Raw genomic sequence first — 17,050 nt, 5'->3', positions numbered from 1 at the left:
GAATTTTCACATTAACGAAAACACACACAAGGCCAAAGGGGAAAAAGTGAAGGCAAAAAATGCATTGGGGGCCAGCACCATGGTTGTAGTAGGTCGAGCCTCCACTTGCTGTACTGACATCCCATGTGGGTACCAGATCGAGTTCTGGCTGTTCCACTTCCAATCCAGTGCTCTGATAAGTAAGCACATGGCAAAAACAGTAGAAGCTTATTCAAGCGCTTGGGACCCTGTACCCATATGAGAGAGCTGGAAGCAGCTTTGGGCATCTGGCTTCAGATTGGCTCAGCTCCAGCTATGCCAGCCATTTGGGGAGTGAACCAAAATCTCTCCTACTCTCTGAAACTTTGCCTTTCAAATAATAAAAAAAAACTTTGAAGAACTTAGACAACTTAAAAAGTATGTGGAGAAAATCCATATAGAAATAAATATTGAGCAGACCTCAGCTTTTGTAATTGCCAGAGTCAGACTACATTAGTCTGGGGCAGAAATAATTTCCCTCAGACTGCCAGGCCCCTATGGCTCTAAAGTTAGAAAGGATTACTTAGAATCATTATCTATGTTATCACTAAGCTGCAACTAATGTTTATATAACATCTTAATTTACTATATTGGAATAGCTGCAGTGAAATAAGCTTAGCAGTAGACTAACTTAAGGCATAGATAAGTACTAGTCATGAAGATTGTGTGGGAACATAAACCATTGTGGGATATAATGGGTAATGGAGTTTTCTCCTGGGATGATGGAATAGACAACTTTTCTCCATCCCTCTGCAGGTCCAAGTAGAACTGTGGACACTGTATCTGTGACATCATCTTCCAAAAGGTAGAGAAAGGAAGAATGGCTGTGCAGACACTTGTTCTACCAGACAGCCTGGTGGTGTGTTCCTGGGGTTTTCTTTTCACTTCCTGTATATCAGACTTGGAACTGAAGAAGCTGCCAGTTAAGAAACCCAGATGAATTCAAGGCAGAAAAAGCTCCCACAAAAGCCTGCTCTCTCTCACTGCAGCCAAAGAAATAGGAAAGCAGCAGCTTAGCAGAATAAAAAAAAAAAAAAAAAAAGAAAAGAAAGAAAGAAAAAAGACCACTCTACACCAAGAAAATGTCACAGAAAAAACACAACCACTGACCCATGACCCACCCATACTGGCAAGGACTGAATGAGGAACTGCATTTCCCCACTGCCATCCCCATGCCAGAAGGTGTCATAGAAAGCTGAGGAAAAGCCAAGCTGTTAAATCCATGCAGGGGAGACCTATGTCCACCAATCACTACCATCAACACCACCACCATCAGTGATTTCGATGGAGACCATCGTGGGAGCCTGGACTTCAGTACTAAGTCACACTTCCTCAGCACCCTGGGCGCAGTGACAGCGGGTATCCAGTGGAGAGTCACCACTACAACAGTAACAAGACCATCTTCCTCTCTCAAGAAACAAGTGCCGGTGGTGATTTACGTGGCGAGCAGGAACAAGACATACTCCTCAAGCCATGCTGGTAGCACAGAAATGTCATGGGGAGCCACAGGCGCATGGCACCCAGCAGTAGCTGGGAGCCCCACCCTGATGTAGCACAGAGGTACCGTGGGAATGTGGGAATGGTACCTCTCCCTCCGTCTAGGGATAGTGACTTGGCATCCCCTTCTTCCTGTGGAAAAAGGAAGTTTTCTAAGTGGAAAGGAACACATTAAAAAAAAAAAGAATCTTAGGAAAATAAAACAAGAAAAGACAAGATAAGCAAAAGAGGGTTAAGAATAACAGGTTTTCCTTCTAAGTTTTGTGAATTATGTGGGATGAATGAGATGAAAATAACAGTGCTATCTGATATTCTATATGTACATAGAGGAAATATTATAGGTAATGATAGTGTCAAAAGGAAGGATGCAGAGGTAAGGTTTGTATATTTCACCTGAAATATCAATTTTAGTTGCCCAAAGATTTTGATATGCTGTGTATATGTAAATATCCTAGAATATCTAAACAACCAAAAAAAAAAACTTTACAAGGAATATACTCAATATAAATAAACTAAAACAGAATTCTCAAAAACATTCAAGTGAACCACATGAAGGAAAAAGAAAAAAATAGAAAATTAAAAAAAATTGTTCAATGATTACATTAAGTGTAAATAATTAAGATAAACCAGTGAAAAGTCAGGGATCCGCAGGGTGAATCAGAAAATATTATGTAACTTTATTATGTCTGCAGAATATTCCCTACAAATATGAACAACATAAGCAGATGGGATACAGTAAGATTGTGAATGGAGCGGGCATTTGGTATAGGGGTGAAAACATCACTTCAGGCACCTGCATCACAGTCAGCGCCAGGGGCAGGTCCCAGGAGCTTCTGCTAATGTGAACCCTGCCAGGCAGCAAGTGGTGGCTCCAGTGATTGGTCCCCACCGCCCATGGAGGAAACCCAGACTGAGTCCTCAGCTCCCTTCTTTGTGCTGGTCCAGCCCCAGCTATGGGGGGCATGTGAGGAGTAAACCAGCACATAGGAAATTGATCTCTTTCCTTCATAAATGTTTTGAAAAATGAAAGCTGTATTCAATGCAAACATCAGTCAAAACAGCTTTTACATTAAAACAGATAAGCTTTAAAGTAAGTACAAGATGCAGAGAAAAATGTTGCCTGATGATAAAAGGTTATCTATCAAGAATATATGACATCTTAAAATTGGAATCAGACAACAAAGATGCGTAATATATGAAGCCAGCAATGACAACACCAAAACAGATAAATTCTCAATTCTAGTTGAAGACATCCTCTATCAGCCACTGGTAAAGCAACTGTACCAACAATCAGAAAGGCAAACACAGAACCTAATCAATATTAAATAACGCTTCCCATCCAACACTGCAAAACCTATTCTCTTTCAGTACCCATAGAATATATATCTTTGGGTATAAAAACAACTTTAGGCAAGTTAGTAAAAATTACATAGGATGCATTCTCTGAATAAAACAAAAAAGCAATAACAGAGATAACCAAAAATTCTATTACACTTGGAAATTAAGCAACACATTGAATTTAATGAAAATATATGTGGTAAATTTAATGAAGACACACCATAGCAAAAATTAACACAGCTTAAGCAATGTTTACATTAGGAAAGGAGAAAAGAACTCTCAAGTCAATGATTGAGGCTCACATATCATCTGGCACAGTAGTTAGGATGCTGCTTGGGTCACCCTCGCCCCATTTCAAAGTTTGAGTCCCAGCTCCACTTGTGATTCCGCCTTCCTACGAATGCACACCCTGGGAGGCAACAGGTGATGGCTCCACCACTTGGTCCTTGACACCCATGTGACAGATGCAGATTAATGTCTCAGCAACTGGCTGCATCCTCTTCAACCCAGACCAGCAAAAGAGAGCTCCCTCCCTCGCTGGCTGTCTCCCTTCCTCTGTCTTTATCTCTCTCCCTTTCAAGCAAATGAAGAAAGCTAAATAAAATATCTTTAAATAAGCTAGAAAATGAATAACCAGAAAAGAAGTTTTTAAAAAAAAACAGAAGTTGATGAAAATGAAAACAGAAATAGGGGAACCAATGAAACAATACAAACTAAGTTTTAATCAGATTCAATATGATTCATAGACACAATCCTCCTAGAAATCTAATGTTATTTCTTTCCTCTCCTCCCCTCCCCCCAACATCCTTTTTCCTTCTCCCTTCCCCTTTATTTAGTAAAAAAAAAAAGTACGTATTTGCGAAAGATTGGTACAACTGAGAAACTTCAAGCAAAACTGACATAAAAAAGAGTATTCCCATAAAGCACTAACAGAGAAATGGCAGGAGAGATCAGTGGTCATCCTACAAAGACTGAAAAGGCTAAGGAAATACTGTGCAGTGAATGACCATAAGTTCGGCTACTTGTATAAAAAAGACAATTCATTAGAAAACAAAAATAATTGCAACTGCCCAGTATGAAATAGATAAGCTGAACAGTTCAATTCCTACTAAGGAAAATGGAATTTATAACTTGACATTTTCTTTTTTTATAGTTGCATACATTTTTTTAAAAACCTGTTTTTTTAAAGATTTATTTTACTTTTGTTTTAAATGGCAGGGTTAGAGAGTGGAGGGAGAAAGAGGTTTAATCTGCTGGTTCATTGCCCAAATGAGCACAACAGCCAGAGCTGAGCTGATCCAATGCTAGGAACCTCTACAGGTCTCCCACAAGGGTGCAGGGACGTGAGGACTTGGCCCATCCTCTGCTACTTTCCCAGGCTCTAAGCAGGGAACTGGATCAGTTTGCCAGAACTCAAACTGATGCCTATTCGGGATGCCAGTGTCTCAGGCAGAAGCTTAGCTTATTATGCCATGGTGGCCGGCCCCATAATTTAGCATTTTCTAAGAGAAATCTCCAGATTTAGATGAAAAAACAAAACCTTATGTTTATAGGAAAAAAAATTCCAAACAATTTCTTTCCATGCATAATATAAAAGGCAATAGCTCTTATTTTTTAGAATTTTCTTTATTTATTTTTGCTTAAAAATCAAAGGCAGAGAAAGATCCTCCATCCTATGATTTGTTCCCTTAAATGCTCACAACAGCCAGGACTGATCTTGTAAGAGCCCAGATCTTGGAATTCCATCTCAGCCTCCCAAGTACCTGAGCCATTCCTGAAGCTTCCCAGAGTCCTCTTAGCAGGAGACCAGTTGAGAAGCAGAAGCAGTACTCAAACCCAGGGACTCCGGGAGGAATATAACCCAAAAAGCAACATACCCACAATGCCAAACACCCAACCAACAAATTCATTTTAAGCTGACATTACCATGAACTCAAAGTCAAATCCAGCACGGAAGAGGAAATCTGTGCATGCATTTCCTGCATAAATATAGGTGAAAATCCTTTATTAGCAAATGTATTATACATTTCAATCATGTAGGGTTTATTTCAGGGGTGCAAGGCTGATTTGACATTCATTCATGCTTTTTAAAAAACTCTCAGAAAATTAGGAATGAAGGGAGAACTTCCTTAATTCAACAAAGAACATTTACAAAAAACAAAACAAACAAACCAAAAAAACCTTCCCATGAAGATTCATGATAAGGGCTTGAAGACAGTATTTGTTCTTGCCACTGTAATTTACCGCAGTTGAAAAGTCCTAGCCAGTACACCAGGCAAGAAGGAGAAGTTAAAAGTCACACAGCTCAAAGAACCAGAAATAAAACTGTCCCTATTTGTAGATGGCATGATTGTGTTAAAATCCCCCCAAATTTTAAAAAGAAGCAACAAACGTAGAGACACACCTTGTTAGAGACCAGTGTCATGCTCTGAGGCTTAGGCCAGTGCTTAAACCGCAGCATGGCAGAGCCGAGCAGCTTTCCGTACCTGCTGCTTTGTTTCCCATCCAGCTCCCCATTAATGTGTCTCAGAAGGCAGCAGAAAATAGCCCTGGTATTTACAGCCATTTGGGGAGTGCACCAGCAGTCAGCAAATCTCCCTCCCTTCCTCCCTGTCACTTTGCTTTTCCAATAAAAAGGGTGAGGGGGATGTGGGATCTCTCTGCATTATTTACAAATATGGGTGAGGCTACAGTGATCTCAAAGTAAGAAGTAAAAAAAACCATGTTGGAAACAGAATACAATATGCACAACAACCACAACCAGGTAACAGTACCATTCAAGACCTAAAAGGCTAAACAAACTGCAAGTAACTGCATTTGGAGAATGACGGAGAATGTTTTTCTCAAATGTAAAACTGTAATTATGTCTCTGTCTTCATTGCTTTGTCTAAGGCACTTGAGGGATGCATTGCGCTGAATGGATCAATATGTCTTATCGTCAAGTATAAATGCCAGGTTTACTTTTTATTGCAAGAGTAAAAACAACTACAGTCGACTTAACTTACCCATCAATGACTCATATAAAATCTCTAAGCCTCAGTTTCACTGGAAGATGAATAACATCTCTTATCTGCCTCATAGTGTTGTTAAATGAGGCTCAAAATGGCGAGGTACTTCCCCTCTGCAAATCCATTATCAGTCTAATGTAGGATGCAATTGCAAAGGAGTCCCTGTCTTAGATATTCAGTGCAGGCAATTCTGTGGATTAAGTTTGACTGAAGCAAGGGATTGATTAAATTTATCTATTGACATGGGCTGAATTTTTATCTCCTCCCCAACTCGGAGATTGAAATTCTGTCTTGCAACTGTAGTCGCGTAGGTCTTCATAGAGGCCATGAAGGTAAAAACGAAGTCATAATGCTGTTATAGAAGGAGAGCAGGACATGAGCACATACTGAGCAAAGACCACGTGAAGACACGAGAAAATGGCTCTCCTCAAGCTAAGGGGATCACTCAGAAGAAACAAAGCCCAACTGTATCCCGATCTTGTAGTCCCCAGAACCGTGAGAGAATAAACATCTGCTGTCTAAGCCACACAGTCTGTGATACATTAGAACAGCCCTAAAAATACATTTGCCTTGAATTTCCCCATCAGAAAATGTTTAAGTTTCCTTGTTAGCTAGAGATGCCCACAATGGATCCTACTACGGGATGCAGCCTGAATGTGAGACCAAACCCACTTGCTTACTGTTTGGTGCCTGTCACTTCCTCACTGTGTTAAAGGGAAACAAACTTCTGTCTCTGGAATTCAGGTTCTTCTTAAAGTTTTACCCTGCCTCACAGAGTGAATTAACGATCTCAAAGATATATTAAATGCAATACAGGAACTGACACTATCAGGCACTATATATATTCTCTTCATTCCCTTATCTTTCTTTTTTAAAGATGTATTTATTTATTTGAAGGTCAGAGATATAGAGAGGAAGGGAAAGAGAGAGGAAGAGCTTCCACCCACAAGTTCACTCCATAGATGGACAACACGGCCAGGGTTGGGCCAGAATCTAAAACCAGGTCTCCAACCAGAGTGACAGGGTCCTCAACACTTGGACCATCCTCTGCTGTTACTTCAGGTCCATTAGCAGGAAGCTGGATTGGAAGTGGAGTAGCTGGGAACAAACCAGCACCCATATAGGCCACTAGGCCACAATGCTGCACTCCCCTTATCTTAAAGACTGTGTGTCCCCAAGCAGACACCATCTGCACTTGTAGAGTCCTTGTTACTCTCACCTAGCTCTATATTTTTCATTTAATCTTTAATTTTACTCATCTCCAGCTAAATAGGAAAGGTAAATATGATCTTGTTTTCTTAGAGGAAGAAACACAAATGATTTGGACAAAATACAAAGCTAAATAAATGGAAGAGACTTTCTGACTTCCCTATGAATCAGGAAGATGGAACTTGTGCCTATGCCTTGAGGTTACCCCCATGTAGTATGAGAGTATCTGTTACTGGAAGCAAAAAGAATGGCTGATTTTTGCAAAATGCTGATGAACCAGTAAAAACTGCAAAGTATTTATTCTTTGCCTTATTATTTCCAGTTTGAAGAACAGTTCCAGGGACAGCCAAAGGAGAAAAGGTAATTTGTGCAATGGGTTTACCATTGCTTCCATGTAGAGAATGACAAGTTGAGAATAACAACTCAAGCACCACCTCCTCCCCAGCATGTGCACCACCCCCTTTCGAAATGACAGAAATTAGTATGCTGGACTCTGCTAGCACTACAAATAATGTCAAATAGATAAATGACTTCAGCACATGGAAATGTCCTTGAAAAAAAACAGCAAATGACGCGAAACGACGACACACAATTGTATCTAACAAGTGGCTGGATCCATCCAAATGTCAACCCCATAGCTGATGGACTCATGGTGAACCCAGAGCCATGCAAAGAAGCAGTTGTGTTCATTAGATTCTTGAGTCAGTAAGGTTCCTGGAGCTTAAAGACATAAAGGCAAAGCCCCCTTCTCACGACAAGGGAAGAGGCTCAGCCTCTGTTATAACCACTTCTTCACGGAGATCCCTGGCCACATCTTAAGCAGTAAATGAACCAACTTTGACATAAGCAGAACGTGGGTAGAGGTGAGGTGCCAACCCTTTCCCTAAGCAACAGCTTTAGGAACCCAACCTCTCCCTGCCAGGTTTCTGGCCCCAAGATCCAGCAGGCCCTTCACTGGGTCCCTGAGCTTAACATTCTACACTAATTCTCCCTAAAATGCTCATGTCACACAGCACTCACACTCCTCCAAAAATATTGGAGTGAAGAAATTTAAACAGAATGGCTTTCTGTCTAAGTAAAAGCTTTTCCAGGTAGTTTCTCTTCTTGCATAGAAAGAATGGGACGTGAAGGATCTGAATTCTAAGACTGAATTTTGTTCTGAACCAAATTTGTTAAGTCTCAATTTCTCTATCTGCAGAATGAAAGACATTGTCATTAGCCCACTGGGGGTGCCTGGTTCTGTAAAAACACTGGGCACAAGGAAACAGGACTTCCTCATGCTGTCCTCATGATGCCTCACCCAGTTTCCAGAATTGAGCCCCTCAGTTGATCTTTCCTCGGGTTATATTTTTGATTCCCTGAAGTGAGAAAGCCTCGTGAGAATGAATGCATTACCTTACCAGAGTCTTGTCCCTGATGTTCTAAAAGTCCTACACAAAGGGATGAAAATCCTAAGATAAAGAAAAAAAAATAGACACACACCCTGTGTTTCCCAGCACATGTTCAGCATGTACCATGCCTGGTGACTGGCAAGCAGCTCACCCTCCACCAATTTTCTTACCCAAAACAGCATGGTCTTGGTCACATCACAGGTGAACCTGGACCAAATGAGGAAGGACAGGTTCTAGGCCCAGGTCCTAGTCTTGCACAGGTCACCAGTAAAGCTGAGCAGCAACATCACAAGAGACACTTGTAGTGGGTATCCCCGCCCTCCATCAGGTGCCATACACACACATCCATGCAAGCTCATTCTTCCCAGATACAACACTCATGCTATTCTCTGCTTTCTGCAAGCAGTCACGGCCGTCAGCCACCCACCCAGGTAATGTGGTGTGGCAACAGCATTTTCAATAGAAAAGTACCAGAGACAGATATGGTGAACTTGTCCATTTTTTAGCAACCAAGCACAGCATTTATAAGGCGGGGCCAGGGGAAATAAGCCTCAGGGTAGTAACAATATTTCTATTAGCTATAAGCATCTATCACATATTGTAAGTCCAGCCAATCAGTACAGCTATCACATACTTTGCCAGGTGTCACTATGTAGCCCACCACAACTTATATAACTCACCTGCATCCTGGAGTTGTTTATTACAAGACTGTAACAAGTTCACCACAAGATGGGTATGTGTTGGGGTAGGCAGGGGGAGAAGGTGACCAATTTACTGGAAAGTACCCAAATTGCCAGAAGAGGTTGAGGGGGAGGGAAATACCCAGAGGGCTCTGGGCTTCTTGCCAACTTCGTGAGTCTACAGGGGTCTCAAGATGCCATTGAGACAGGAGAAGGATCTCAAGGCATATGACAAAACCAAGGGGGCAGTTGCAAGTCTCTAGACATGCACCGAAACCAAGTTCTAGCTGCCCCTCGCATAGGTTAAGTAAGCTGAGACCCATCCTGGCACTCACTCATTCATGGCTTTCTAGGAACCTTCTCCTCTGCCCTATTTCTGAAAGAACTCCTCCCTAAGGACTTCTGTGTACCCTGCCGCTCTCCAAGGTCAGCCTCTCCCATCTTATCCCATCTACTCAGTAAGCCAGTGGGCTCCACCTCATGGGCCTCTTCTCCACTCCTGCTATGCTCACTTCCGCCCTCCAGCTGTGATTCTTGCCATTGCTCCTCCCTGGCCCAAACTTGCCTGTTTCTCCCTGCACATTCCCCAGATGGCTGCCAACTCTCCTTGCTCCCAACCCTCCTGGTCACAAAGCCCATGACTCCCTGTGTCACTGAACAGTTGACCTCTAACCTAGCCCTTTACCACCACCTCCACCCCCTGCAGGAAGTGCCTCAAGAGGTCAAGTTGAAGTACTGGCTGCATTGACAGCTCTTTCCAAAATAAATGAGTCAACAGGGGCCCAGGAGCTTTTTCTTTAAAGTTGAGCTGGCTTTGTTTGAAAATACTTTTCCATTTATAAGTGTGCAGGATGTTAGCTGGAGATGCCCTTCTAAAAGCAAGAAAGAGATCAATTTCTTCCCATAAGACAGACATCCTGCTTTCTGGATTTAACCCAAGGCTTCCACCACCTGCAAGACCCGTGGCACAGTCCGTGGTGGAGGGCGCAGCACACTCACCCACTGGCCACAGAGAGCATTGCAGAAGGATTTTATGATTTGCATAAATGTCTTATTTATGCTATACACTCTGATATATAGGGCTTCCATAAGCTACTGAGCATTTACTTCTACATTATCATAAACGTTATTTATAATTAGCAAAGTCATCATAATTGTAAACACTGAATGAGTAGTCACTTTGCTTGCCTTCTTCCAAACACACAGCTCCCAGTGCCTTAGAGCATCCTAAAGAGCTACACCACACCACAGGCTGCTTTCCCCTTAGGTTACATGCTTAGGGCAGCTGGCAAGCTGAATGCCATGAAACATTCCCTGGGGTAAAGGGCCCACCTGCCATGGGCAAAACAGGGTTGATTTTCTGGCATTATCTTCCCTATCCTTCCTTAGGAAAAAAAAAACAAAACTTGCAGCCCTGCTCTCAAGTTTCTTGAGCCTCACTGGACCAGGCAGAAGGAGCAATGAGAGTGAGAGAAGGAGATAGGGCAAAGACAAGTTCAGTAAAAATTATGCTTCAATACGTAAACTGCCAAATGCAAAAATGAAAATAGACACGAGAAAGCTGAATAGTATCCTATAGCCATTTTAAGGTGGATAGAAGCTGGTTGTACATAAACTAAAATTGAAATGTCAATGAAGTAGTCACAGGATGTGGTTAAGAACCTGCAGTTTCTAACATATCAATCACTCAATACCATGTCAATTAACTCCATAATGTTGTAAACTGTTGTTGATGTTATGTTATGGCTTTTAATTGGTCAGGAAGATATTCTGCCAGCTCTGCTTTTAGACCAGAGATGGTCTCCCCAAGAAACTGTTGAATTGATCTGAACAATAAGATGCTGGACTCTATGCATGGTACATGCTTGCAATGAAAGAAGACAGACTGGATTTGAACTGTAATACTGCAACGAGGTGGAGGAATTCACCATGGGGGGGAGGGTACGGGGAGGGGTTGGGGGAACTTCAGAGCCTGTGAAACTGTGCCATAAAATGAACTGTAATAAAGAGAGAGAGAGAGATGTGCTGGTAGGAGAAGCAGCAGAGAACATCGGGGATAATTGAACATCAGTTTTTATTCTGAGACTATGGAAGTCACAGCCCATTAGATGTCAGATTGAGCTAACAGATGCAAAACTCAATCCAAAATAGCAAGAACTTCAGCCTCATTCCCCTGGCTCCTCACCTGACAGGCAGTGACCTCTCAGCTCCCACAAGGCTCCAGGCTCCTCCTTACATCTGGGCTTCCTGGAAGCTGTTCCCTCCACCTGGGCATTCCCCAGCTGGAGCCCTCAAATTCCCAGCTTAGACAAATGCTCCCTAGGGAGGAGTCACCTGAGCAGCCCATGTAGGAAATGTGTGCCAGTGTGGTCCTGCCTCAACCCTAACCTGTCTTTTCATTCTAAAGAAGACCTGCTGGGTCTATCCAAGTGTGCCCTCTCTCCCCTCCAAAATGTCAGTTCGCTTGGAGCAGAGGCCTGGCCTGTCTAATTCCCTGATAAAGTCCTGGTTGAGTGACACTTGGCCATGGGCCATACCCACCTCTGCACATCTTGGGAGGCAGACACCTACAGAGACAGCCTCTATTTCCGGACTGTCTGCTCAAGGCCATCTGGTGGAGAGCCAAGACAGAGTCTGCCTCTCATTCAAAGTCAGGTTAGCCTAAGAAAGGCAATGTCTCCTGGAGCAACAGCAGGTGGCAGACTCATTGCTCACAACTGGTTGTGCTCAAAGTAAACAAATCTGAACAGAAATGAAGGAGAGCAACATTAGAATACACACACACATGCAAACTCCCTGATGAAGGCTGCTTCTTGGACAACTAACTTAAAAGTCTCAGGACCCAAATTACAAATGATCTCAGAAGTCAGACTAAAACAGGGCCATCTGACCCTGCATGTGAATCCCTTCTCCTGGGGGCTTGCATATTTTACAAGGTGTGTTACACTCTCCATCACATATTCTTCACTAAGACAAATGCCACCAATCTCCTCATACCTTTGTTTTGACACACATAATATGTACATGTGAACACATACAATGCACATGTATACACATGTGTATACACACATGCACATATGCAGGCACTTTATTGCACACATGTATTCATATATATATTCACAGTGTGCAGTGCACCCATACACTTGCACACACATGTACGTACATTCACACATCCACTCTGCCACATTACTCACTCTACATGTCCTCCCCAAGGACTGGTGGTCATATCTGTCACAGAGACCCTCATTGCTTTCCATAATTCCCTGGGAAGTGTTCTCTCTTCTCCTTGTGTTGTGGAAGGCAGTGACTTAGAACTCTTAAGTCCAGGGCCCAGTGTGATGTCTCAATGGCTAAATCTTTGCCTTGCATGTACTGAGATCCCATATGGGTGCCAGTTCGTGTCCTTGCTGCCCCACTTCCCATCCAGCTTGTAGCCTGGGAAAGCAAAAGAGGATGAACCAAAGCCTTGGGGTCCAGCACCCCTATTGCTCAGCTCCGGCTGTTGCAGCCACTTAGGGAGTGACCCAGTGGACCGAAGATCTTTCTCTCTGTATCTCCTTCTCCCTGTAAACCTGTTTTTCCAATAGAAATAAATAAATCTTTTTTTAAAAAAAAAGGAACCCTAAGTCTATTCTCCGCTCCATTTACCCATTCAAGCCACACTGGCCAGCCTTGCCAAGACAAGTTCTATGTGTCTTTACATGTTTGATTTCCCTTCTGCAAATTTCACACTCTGATTCCAAGGCATGCATTCGATTCCAGCTCAATTGCTATATTTTTAGATCCTCTGTCATGCTTCTCACTCTTACTTTGCCACAAAAACACAATAGCTAAATTAGCTTCTCTCTGTTGATCTTTTTGAGATCCTATCTTGTTGTGTGCAGGTCTGGCTCTCTCACTAGTTTATTACCTACTCGACTCATGGTCTTATTAATCTTTGTAATCACCTTGAGCTCTAACCAGTACCATGCACACAGCTGGCATTCAATAGATATCTGTCAAATTGAATGTAATTTAAAGTGGGTCATTAATTCAGCTCTATTCACTGAGGGTGGGAGTCACATTCCCCTAGATTAGCTGAGAGCATTTGCACACTGAGTTGATACAAATGGAAGACAATAAAATAAATAATAATTTTACATGTTTAGACCAAAAAAATGGACTTTGTTAGGAAAGTAAAAATAAGTGTTTTTCTTCTACTGTTAAGTATTTTCCTAACTTTCATAAATTTATCAGTGCCCCTTTTGTAATAAAAATAACTTTTGAACAAGCAAATCAGAAAGTAGAAGTCATATGTTCATTGAGGGCGTAACATGCTCTGGATTAAGGCAGACACACATGTTTCTTCAGCACAAAACCATCATGCAGCACTGGATTCTGCAGAGTACCCTGCTAAAAAGAAAAACACAGGCTTGCATCTAGCTCCCTAACACAGAGCAGACAGGCATCAACAAGTCAGCCAGCCTTCGTGCACTGCTGGCAGCTCCCTGGCCTCCATCTGCTCCTTAAGATTTAGTCCCAGTTCCAAACATGTGGACGAGTATCTCCTGTTATCTAGTTGAAATGTCAAAAGGGCCTTAATTTAATTATTTGAAATCTCCAAGCTAAGCTTCTAGAAATAATTCTATCTTAATCTTGGTATACTTTAGCTTCCCTAGCAGAGTCTAGAGTTATCTTTAAATTAAAATGAGATCTTAACTCTTCAATTGGGCATAAGACCCTGCACCTGACCCCATCTCCCTTCTCTGCTCCTCTGCAGATGCTCGCTGGAACTGTGTCTCCATGTGCTCAGCAGAGTGCTTGTATCAGAGTCACGTCTGACCAGGTTGATACAGATTCCTAAGCCCTTTACTGACCCAGAATTGAAAATCAGTTTCCTAAGATTAAGTGGGCAACTGGCCTAGCAGTGAAGCAGGGCAACTCCTGCTTCTCTGGCACCCCAGGTGAAGGTGCATAGGTTTGGGTTGCAGATACAGTTCCTGCTCCCATTTCAGCTGCTTGCCCATGTGCACCTTGGGAGGAAGCAGGTACCAATAATTGGCTCTGTGCTACCCACATGAAAAAACTAGACTGAGCTCCTTGCTGCTGGCTCCACCTACTCACATCTGGGGGAGTGAACAAGTCAATGGGAGTGTCCCTTCCCTTTTAAGCAAATACAAATTAAAAAGTAATAAGCTCAGGAGATTGGCTTGGTGGTTCAACCAGCTAATCCTCCACCTGCAGTGCTGGCATTCCATATAGGCGCCAGTTCAAGTCTTGGCTGCACCACTTCTAATTCTTTTCCCATTTCTAATCCTGTCCCCTACTTATGGTCTGGGAAAGCAGCAGAGCAATGGTTCAAGGCCTTGGTCCTCTGCAACTATATGGGAGACCTGGAAGAAGCTCCTGACCTACTCAACTCAGACTGTGGTCATTTGGGGAGTGAACTGGTGAATGGAGGATTTCTTTACCCCGTCTCTCCTTCTCTCTGTAGATCTGCCTTTCAAATAAATAAAATCAATTTTTTAAAAAAAGGCTACCTCAGGAGATGTTTAACAGCCACAAAATATTGGGTATCAACCCCAGCAGACTAAGACTGCTCAGCACCCCACCAACACAGCACACTGCTTCATGTCCTCTACATGGGCTACTTTCTTCCTTTTGGATGTCTTCCTCCTCCATCTTTTGCTCATGGCGCCTCTGCTAGCCCTCCCTATCATAATATGCTATTTTCTGTATTAGTTCCACTTTAACACTTGATACTTGCTCTGAGTTGGATGTCCATCCCCTCCATAACTCACACTGAGATCAAATTGCAGATCAAATTGTAACTACAGAAAAAGGTAGGTCCAGTGGAAAGTGTTTAGGTCCCAATGGCTCCACTATCATGAATGGAAGTTGGGTACCCTGAGGTGACCTAGAGATTTAAGTCCCTTCTCTTCCCTTTCCCATGTGTGCCCCCTCATTATGTTACAATGCAGCAAGCATCTCCCCCACCGTGTGGCCCTTTGTTCTTGGAATTCCCAGCCTTCAAAACCGTGAGCAGGATGTTTCTCCTAAGTTACTCAGTCCTTGGCATTCTCTCACAGCTGCAGAAAACACTATCTTCAACTTAACACTATCATCAACTGGACACCTGTCTGGCATCTGTTGCATCAGGGCTTCTTGAGAACAAGAATGGCCTCACCTCCAGGATAGGATCGTGGCAGAGCAGAGCTCTGTGGAGGGTTCTCAAGGGAGGTGAGTTAGGGCCCAGGGAAGGAGAGCTGCAAGGCACAGGCTAAAGAGTATGGCAGGGGATATGCATGCTCCTGAGTGGCATCCCAGTGTGACAGCAAAACCACAACCTTTCAAATCAGAAACACTGCATTTAACCCTGTTAATAATAAGAATAAGAATAATAAGAACCCTATCCTTGTGCTTCCCGCCTGCTTGCTGCCAGCTAAGACTCCCTGAATCCCATAGGGATGCCAGTTCATGTCTTGGCTGTTCTGCTTCCAATCCTACTTATGGCCTGGGAAAGCAGCAGAGGGTGGCACAATCTTTTGGCCCTCTGTACCCACATAGGAGACTTGGAAGAAGTTCCTGGCTTCTGGCTTCAGACCAGCATAACCCTGGCCCTTGCAGCCACTTGCAAAGTAAACCAGCAAACACAAGAGCTCTCTTTATCTCTCCTTCTCTGTCTCTCTAACTCTCTCTCTCACCTTGCCTTTCAAATAAAAATAAATATTTAAAAAGACTCCTAAATCTCCATTTTCTCATTTGAAAAATTGGAAGGGTAGTACCGGCTTTCCAGCTAGGAGTGCTGGATAAAATGCAGGATGCCCGGTCACGTTTGAATTATAAATTTTTGTTCAAAACATATATAGCCTATAGCTTATGAAATTCAAGTGTTAACTGACCACTCTATATTTTATTTGATAAATCTGACAACTCCATGCAGAGGTATTGCAAGGATTCAAGAAAATAGCAGCAAGTGTCCTTCAACAGCACGCACAGTAGGCACTCAGAGGTGGCACTTACTAAACAACAGGAAACCATTAACATTGCTTGAATAAGAGCATGACAGAGCCATCCATCTCCAAGGTTCTAAATTTAGCTCAGCCAAAAACCATTATTTGAGATTACTTAATGTGCCTAGAAGTAAAAAGCCGAACTCATTGAAAATGGATCATATAAGTAGCTTTCAATTATAACTTTATCTTTTCCAGGTTCTGCCCCAGCAACTTTGTAATCTAGCGTTTTTGAAGTGTCTAATGATGCTGCCATAACAAATGAGGACAGTTATGCTTTCCCAGAATGCCATGGTTTTAATGATATAATGTGCCAGGCATGTGGTCTGACTCGAATGGCAATTGACTACCTCATTGTTAGTTCTGCTCAATGAACTTAGAACTCTCAGTTGTGGAGCCAGGCTTCATCAGTCCCAAACTCAAACCAAGGCTTTACTGCAAGATACATTTTCCTTCCACGGACAGCTTCAGGCAACAAATGAAAAGTGTAATAAACTCACAGAGAAAAACTTATCAGAGGTGTGTTTTTCTCCAGATGTGCTACAGTCAGAAGTGGCAGATTCTGCCCAGCATCTCCCCAACACACACACACACACACACACACCAGTTTGTCTCCAATCTTTCCCAGATACATGAGAGAGAAAAAAAAAAGTCCAGTTTCTCTTACATCCAAAAATGTCCCCAAGAACTTAGCCTTGTGCCATGAGTTGTAGTAGAAAGTGAAGCATGCTGAGTCGGGCATTTGGCAGAACAACCAAGACACTGCTTGGCGTGCCCAATCTCACATCAGAGTGCATGAGTTCAAGTCCTGGCTCCACTTCTCATTCCCAGTTCCTGTTACTGGACCCCCATTTGGAGGCAGCAGTGGATGGCTCAGGTACCCATGTGGGAGGCCTGGATTGAGGTCCAGAACTGCT

The 17,050-nt window shown here is 42.8% G+C and overlaps 1 long non-coding RNA gene across 1 annotated transcript in view; it reads right to left on the bottom strand.

The window, feature by feature from the left end:
* Positions 1 to 8,893, bottom strand: part of LOC121146858 — a 72,430-nt gene extending 63,537 nt beyond the window's left edge. Inside the window, exon 1 of the long non-coding RNA XR_005882261.1 lies at positions 8,632 to 8,893. This is a non-coding gene — a long non-coding RNA (uncharacterized LOC121146858). The remainder of the gene's footprint in view (positions 1 to 8,631) is intronic.
* Between the last annotated feature and the right edge of the window lie 8,157 nt (positions 8,894 to 17,050).

This window comes from Ochotona curzoniae, unplaced genomic scaffold (genome assembly GCF_017591425.1).
Source record: "Ochotona curzoniae isolate NIBS_2020 unplaced genomic scaffold, NIBS_Ocur_1.0 scaffold_4505, whole genome shotgun sequence".
NCBI classification, from domain to species: domain Eukaryota; kingdom Metazoa; phylum Chordata; class Mammalia; order Lagomorpha; family Ochotonidae; genus Ochotona; species Ochotona curzoniae.
The sequence above is the reverse complement of the archived record's forward strand: the minus strand, read 5'-3'. Positions and strand labels throughout refer to the sequence as shown.